Source organism: Belonocnema kinseyi, chromosome 5 (assembly GCF_010883055.1).
Source record: "Belonocnema kinseyi isolate 2016_QV_RU_SX_M_011 chromosome 5, B_treatae_v1, whole genome shotgun sequence".
Taxonomy (NCBI): Eukaryota; Metazoa; Arthropoda; class Insecta; order Hymenoptera; family Cynipidae; genus Belonocnema; species Belonocnema kinseyi.
This window is the reverse complement of record NC_046661.1, coordinates 100,260,338-100,268,086: the sequence shown is the minus strand read 5'-3', so window position 1 is coordinate 100,268,086 and position 7,749 is coordinate 100,260,338. Positions and strand designations below refer to the sequence as shown.

Below are 7,749 nucleotides of genomic sequence, written 5' to 3'. Positions count from 1 at the left end.
AAATTTTGATTTTCCCCTAGCCGGGCAACCACAAGGGTACAAACGAAAATATTGAATGTAAAAACAGTACAAACGACTTAAAAACGTATGCAAAAGGAAAATTTGAGAAATTTGAATTTCGAGAGGAAGGCCCGAAATTTTGACTTTCCCCTTGTTGGGCAACCACGAGGGTACAAACGGAAATATTGAATACACAAACAGTACAAACGACGTACAAACTATGCAAAAGGAAAATTTAACAAATTTGAATTTCGGGGGGATGGCACGAAATTTTGATCTTCCCCTAGCCGGGCAACCACGATGGTACAAACGAAATAATTAAATGTAAAAACAGTACAAACGACTTAAAAACGTATGCAAAAAGAAAATTTGAGAAATTTGAATTTCGAGAGGAAGGCCCGAAATTTTGACTTTCCCCTAGGTGGGCAACCACGAGGGTACAAACGGAAATATTGAATGTACAGACAGTACAAACGACGTACAAACGTTTGCAAAATGAAAATGTTAAAAATGTGAACTTCTCGGGGCTCAACTTCATGGTGGTTACATCTTTGATACAGGGCCAAAGAAATGTTTGTTTATTTTAAACATATTTTTTTATTTAAATAAAAATGAATTTAAATTAAGCCAAATGCAATCAAAAAACATTTTTGATAGCTGTTAAACTGTTTTTTAATTTGTTCAAATTTTTACGTAGATAAGGAAAGAGTACGGTAATCATCTTATCAGTATGTATAAACTAATTAGATCATGATTACACAATACAAGCATCCACAGAGATGAGAAATTTTGTCGAAATTTCTCTTTTGTCAGATGGAAGTCTGGAGCTGAGCAGAGGGAAGTGGTGGGGGAACTCAAACACGTGTCCTTTGATTTCCTCACTTTATGCAAGCTTAGAAGCTTTAGTATAAATAGCACTGATTAATTCCAAATTCAGAAGTTACACTTACGAAATCCTACTACAGAGAGAATGAAGATTCTTACTGGAACTCTCCTTCTTACGATTGCGGTTTCTCTGCTGTTTCCTGATATTTATAGTACTAGTTCTGGTAAATAAAATTATACATTCATATAAATATGTTATTATTATTAATCAGAAACATTACTGGTTCTAAAAAATGTTAAAATATTTATAATAATTTTTAATTTTCAGTCACATCAATCCAAACATTTGTCAATCATTATGAATTAAGGACCCACAATTACAACTTTCAAAATTTTGAATAATTAAATTTTAATACCCTGCTTTAAATTTATTCGCTCTGTAAAGCTTACAGTTTTAGAGTTTAAGCCTTGAATTGTTTTATTCCTACTCAGATTTCTCGTTCAAAATTGTTTAAATTGGAATCTTTTTAATTCTGAAAGAATCTTAGTTGAAAATTCACCAGTTTGAGAAGTTCTTATGGAAAATTGATTATTATTGAACATTTCTTTCCTCTTTTAGTTTGAGCGAACGCTAAATATATAATTATGTATTTAATTATCAAAAAAATCAGGTGATACATTTTTACCTCAATATATGTACATTTATTTGAAAAATATTGATTAATAATTCAAAAAGGTTTAAGTTATTAGTACTGGTTGTAAAACTAACATTTTCCCCATGTGTATGTGAAAATATCAAAAATGTCTGAATTTTTTCACAGCACCGGGAACAAGTAATCCCTCAAGTCATACTTTAGAAAGGAAAAAGAGTGCACTATTGCCAAGTAATCCAGTCCGACCAAATGTAGAAGATGTTCGTGAATACCGTTTAATCGGTATAGAATATGAAAGTGGTAGAAGAGAAGTTAAATTTTACTATGTGGACAAAAATGGCAATTATCATTGGGCAGATTCGGCACCAGTAGGAGAATGGAAAATAATCAAACTTCGTTAAAAATTTACAACACACCCCACAACATCTATTTATAATGATTTATTTGTAAAAATAAAGAAATAAAATAAAAAATTTTTCGAGTTTGTTCCCTTTCCATAAAATACCCTTATCAAAGTTTTAAGAAATCATAGTATCTGAGATGCTAGAGTTTAAAATCAGAGATGTTAAGCACGTGTTTGAGAAGTCTTCGGCAAAATGGAAATATTGTACGAATGCAAAATGTAATGCAAAAGAAACCTTTTTTTTGCAACAATAAAAATGTAAGATTATGCAAAGATTTCTTTAGTGTCTTTTGTTTAATTTTCCAAACTTTCAACTTTATACCTCATTTTGTGTGAGCGAGATTTATTGCAAAAAAATGGTTGAGAAAGTCAGGATGGAGTTGAACCCCTATTAATTGTGTTCTATTTCCAATTTTTGAAAATTTGAGGACATTGATGTCTTCAAAATAATTTTCTTTTCCTTTTGTAGAATTAAGAGTTTATTTCTTGATAAATTCAAAGTCATTTCATGAACTGAAAGAATTTTTTATTCGTAAGTTTGTACATTTAAAAAATCGAAAACTCAAAAAAATGGATCTCTGGTGGAAATATATATTTTCACAATAACATTAATAAATTATATCTGACAATAGGGTCAACCTCAATTGTAAAAACAAATAGCCATATAGACTACAAAGAGAGAAAAATTGTGAAATCACTATTCTCTTATTTTACTCTAAAACCTGTTCATTTGCATATGTGGAAATATACTGTCACTTACTTAGTAGAAGATCCGCGACAATAAATCTGTCAACTGTTTTACTTTGTTAATTTGAGACTCGGAAGTAAGTCAACAAGGCCATCATAATCAATCTTCGCTTATTTAATCAACAACTGAAGGTTCTTCTGATATCTAAAATAATACTAATTTATTTTTCGATTTAACCAATTTTCCTTCACCAATATCAATAGTATTTCATTCATTATTGAAAAATGCAATTTTTGTCAATTATACAATGATCCTATTGTACAAAAGTTTGTTATTACTTGTACAATTTTGTAAAAGTGGCTGAATTCTTTTCTAAAACAACTAATTGTAATTTCTTGTACAATTTTTTTGTAACTTTCTACAATTTTTGACGATTTTTTAAATAAACATTGAGAAAAAATGTACAAGAGACTTATACACATGTTTGCTACCATGAGGAGTGATTCGAACAAAAAAAAAAAGTTGAAAAGTACAAAAGTTATTGACTATTTTTTATCCATTTGTCAGGGAAAATTACTCGTGTTCAGTTTTTTTCGAAATAACTTATTTCTGTATAAAGAAATGCTAACGATGCTATAAGAAAAATAGTAGATCAAAAAATGTGTACGTAAATCTAAAAAGAAAAATCATTTGTTTCCCATAATTCACGAGCTAAGAAGATGTCACTTTGATCCTTCCCACTCAGAATAATCTGCCTTTAATGAAAAATGTAATTGCGTCCATATGTAACCCTTTACCGCTCACAGTGACATAATATACTATGTAACGTTCAGGAGTCTTGATATTTTTGAAATATGACTTTGAGACGAATGGAATTTTTTTATCGCAACGATTTATATGTTAGGCAAGAGAGTAATGAAATCAGCTGATATTTTTGTCTTGATATAGACTACACCTTGTAGGAATAACATGTTAAAAAATCTCAAAAATAAAAAAAATATACTCGCTCCGCGGGCACAGTCACATTGCGCGCTGCGCGCGATGCTTCGCGCCAAGTTTGAGTGCGCCTACGTCGCGCAGGTACGCTCTCGCGCTCGTTTTCGTACGTTTAATGCGTACAATTTAACTAAATTTTTTCAAATATTGTGAATGCTATAACTTAAATCGAAAACTGTGATTTAAAATTCTAAGGAATTACAGCCATAAATGCTTTGACGATTACTTACAGAAATTCAAACTTACAGAATCAAAATTGCATATTTTTGAAAATGATTCAACTTTTGGGAAACTTTGTCTGATTAAAAAATTTTATGATAATAGTTTCGAAAAACATTTATTTTACATCTAGTAGAAATTTGGATTGATATTTTCTAACCTATTAAAAAATGTGTTTTTCCTTTTTTAGAAAATGTTCAAAATGTTGAAAAGCATATAACTTTTTGAAGTTTTATCGAATTTAAAAATGTCATTAGGATAATTTGCAATTCTTTTTGACGCGTATCAGAAAAGTTGACAAAAATTTCTAAAACTCATAAAAAATATTTATTCAAATTTTGAAGAAGCTCAAACTTTCTGAATTGTTGTCTAATCGAAAAATTTAACTGACATAGTTTCTAAATATATTTGACATCTTGTGATGAATTTAAATTAAATTCTCCAATATTTTAAAAAAATATTTATTTTGTATTTTTCTTAACATTTTTAAAATTTCCAAAAGTACATAACTTTTCTAATTTTTATCGAAATTAAAAATTTTATTTAGATAATTTGCAAGTTTTCTACTTATCTATAAGAAACTTTAACCAAAAATTTCATATATGAAAAAAAAATTTCAAATTTTGAAAATCCTTTTAAATTTTTAAATTTTGGTTGGATATATCTGCTTAACGAACTTAGCCTTCATTTTGGGAAACTTAAGAAGTGTATAAAAGGCTGACTTCATTGGAATAATCCTTCAGAAGTTTAGCGTGGCTACAACATTCAGGTAACTATACATACAGACATACAGACATACAGCCAGACTCCGATGAAATTTTATGATTTTCGGATTCTGTGAGTGCCAAAACGTAAAGATCCCTTAAAAACCAGAGATCGAAAATTTGGACGATTACATTACACTCTCATGGATGAGAATGTAAAGATGAAAATTTTCAAGGTCTCGAAAAAATAAAAATTATGGATTTTCTTTCTTCGAAAATGGAAATGAATGGTTTATATCAAATTAATGAAATTCCCTACAAACGGATCTTTTTTATTTTTCAACATTTTTTCGATCAAATATTGAAAATTCAATGGAAAGATACCATAACATTTTTCTTGTGATTGTACTAAAGTGATTTCCGTTCATATCAAGAAGTAAACTAAAACCATTTTTGTTAATTCATCTTTTTTCGTATCCTACATAGTTTGTCCACAAAATCGATTTTTTTATTTTCCATTCTTTTTTGTGCAATAAAAATTGGAATTTTCAATTTTTGAAGAAAATTCAAAAATAGGTTATAATAATCTTGCAGGGCTTTCAAAAAGAAATGTTTTTCTTCTCTTGACTTTTTTTCATATCCAGCGTTTTTCGGCTTCAAATTTTGATTTTCGGTTGATTAAAAAAATGTTTAAAACGCTATAACTCTGAGAATTTTCTTTTTATCGAAAACAGTCATACGGATAAATTGTTTGTTCTTTTTAATACTATAAATATCCGTACATAGAATTTTCAAATTCAGAAAAAAGTGGTCTCAAAAATTTTCAAAATGCGCTCACTTTTTGAATTTATATAAAAAATGTCTGGTTCACGAACTCGTCCTTTTTTTCAGGAGCTAAAAATAGTGTGTCAAAGATGAATTTGAATCGTTCATTTTTTCGAGAGTTATCGTGTTTACGGACGGACGGCCGGACGGACAGACAGACAGACGCCATCGTGAAAACCTGATTTTTGGATTCAGGGGGTCTCGAAACGTGGAGATCCGTTGAAAAAGTGTGATGTCAAATTTCGGACAATTCTAATCCTTTCTCAATCATAAATGATGAGAATGTAAAAAATGACTTTCACTTTAGCCATTTATGCCTTATAATAAAAGAAAACTGAAGTAATTTTTTCAGATTTTTAATGTTTAATCTATAACATTTATCCCTGTTGTTCCATCCAAGGTTATCTATCTCCCTATAGAAATACTCTTGAATGAGCCACCTGCCAGACCAGCCTAGTCAGTAGGCAGTTTACCAGCATGGTATAAAAAAGCAGCTGGTGAGTCCTCGACCCAATAATCTTGAAAGGGGAAGGAAATTGCTGGTTGTCAGCGTCGCACGTGTCGCCTGCCACTTGCTTTTTGCTTGAAATTCAAGTGATATTGTATAATCACTAGAAAAAGAGATTCTCACCTTGGTGCTTTCTGACGTTGCTACATGACACCTTCAACAGATAAGTGTCATTGATACCGCATTCCAGTCTGAAGAAGACCAATAAACTGTATCACTTTACTAGGAGAACAGAACTCGACTGGGTGTGGAGGGTAACCGACCTCACGCTCGGTTACTTACCCAAATGTTCAGGAATTTGGGAGGGCAGGTGCGACCAATCGAAGTGAAAGAGGAAAGGGGCGGACCCCAAAAACGCACTTTTGTCAATGGTTCCTGAGCCCACATAAAATATTCATGGTGGAATTATAGTCCGATTTAATCTTCCAATGGAAATTTTTCTAAGTTTAATTTTTTAGATTCATTTTCTATTGTTTTGTCTTCTTTTATTTTACAATTCGATTTTACAATTACAATATTACTTATTTTTATATACAATTTCGGTCCCATAAAAAATCAGACTACATCTAGATAGGGTCGTGAAATTGAAATATTATTTTTAGATCATAGATTTGACTGAGTTCAAGTATTTTACTTTTAATATGTTCGGAACTTAAAAAAATGTTGAACTTTTTCATGGCGGGGAAGATTTCAAATACACGGCGCTTATAAATTCGAAAAATTATAACCTTGGAACGATTTGGAAAGTTAGAAATTGTCCGAAATATTGAAATGATGTTTCAAAATCATCCAATCAAAAAAGATTGAAAAAAAATCTATTTAGTCGAAAATGCTCAAATTCTATAACATAATAAAAGTTTTCTTGAAAATAAAGAGTGAAATAAATTAAATTGAGTCCTTTTTAAATTCTAGACACTTCGAAGAAATGGTACATAAATTTAAATTTGCTGACACGACTTAATGATATTTCCGTTACGTCTTGAGTTTATGGTGTAGGTATGACGAAAGGTCGTCGTAAAGCAATGCTTGGCAATTAGCTCTTGCGCGACATAATCTAAATTAATAAGTAAACTATCAGGAGAGCAGCTTTTGAGGAGAGCTGGTAAACCCGAAAGTGGGTTAAGGTGGCTGCTTAGACAAGTGGCGCATTCGGTTAAAATGGATCAGGGGACAAGGAACCATGTGCAGATGAAACTGCCTAATCTTGAGTCAGCGCCATCGACACGGGCCTTTCAAGGTTGGAGGGGAGATTATATTCTCGATGAAGAGGCAGTTTCAAATATACTAAAAAAATTGTTAAAATGCAAGGTTTCATTACGTTCAATGGTAATTTTATAAATTCTTTTATATTTTGTTTTAATGAGGCATTAAGGAGTTTTCCGTTCCAAAGCTCCAGATTAAAAAAAAATAGGGAATTCCTCACTTCACCCTTGGTTATTGAACAAAATAAAAAAGAACTTTGTATTTATACCTCTAGGAATTGAGTAATTTTATAAAAATACAATGTATAATTCTTAAAGTGCTTCCACTGTGGGAATAAGTGAAATTCGAAAAATCAATTTTTAAGGAATTTTACTGGATTTTCATCAGATTTCATAACAAGAAATTTTAAAGATTTACAAGCATATCAGGAGATTTAAGGTGTTCCAAAGGATTTCAACAGATTTCGAGAGACTTCAAAGTATTTTAATGATTTTATGAGATTTCTTAATATTTATATTAGATTTAAAAGACATCAGTTTTTAAGAGATTTAAGAATACATAAGCGAGGTTCAAAAATTTTTCAAACATTATTTGAGGGAGTTTAGAGAATTTTAAATATTGTCAAATTTCCCAAGGATTTTCAGGGTATCTAAAGGATTTCAAGAGAGTAAAAAAATGCAAAGAATTTCAAATAATTTGTTTGGATTTCCAAAGCTTTCAAAATA

The 7,749-nt window shown here is 30.6% G+C and overlaps 1 protein-coding gene across 1 annotated transcript in view; it reads right to left on the bottom strand.

The window, feature by feature from the left end:
• The window catches only part of LOC117173804 (neurexin-3-like), a 435,470-nt gene that overhangs the window by 74,697 nt on the left and 353,024 nt on the right, over positions 1-7,749 (bottom strand). The window lies entirely within an intron of this gene.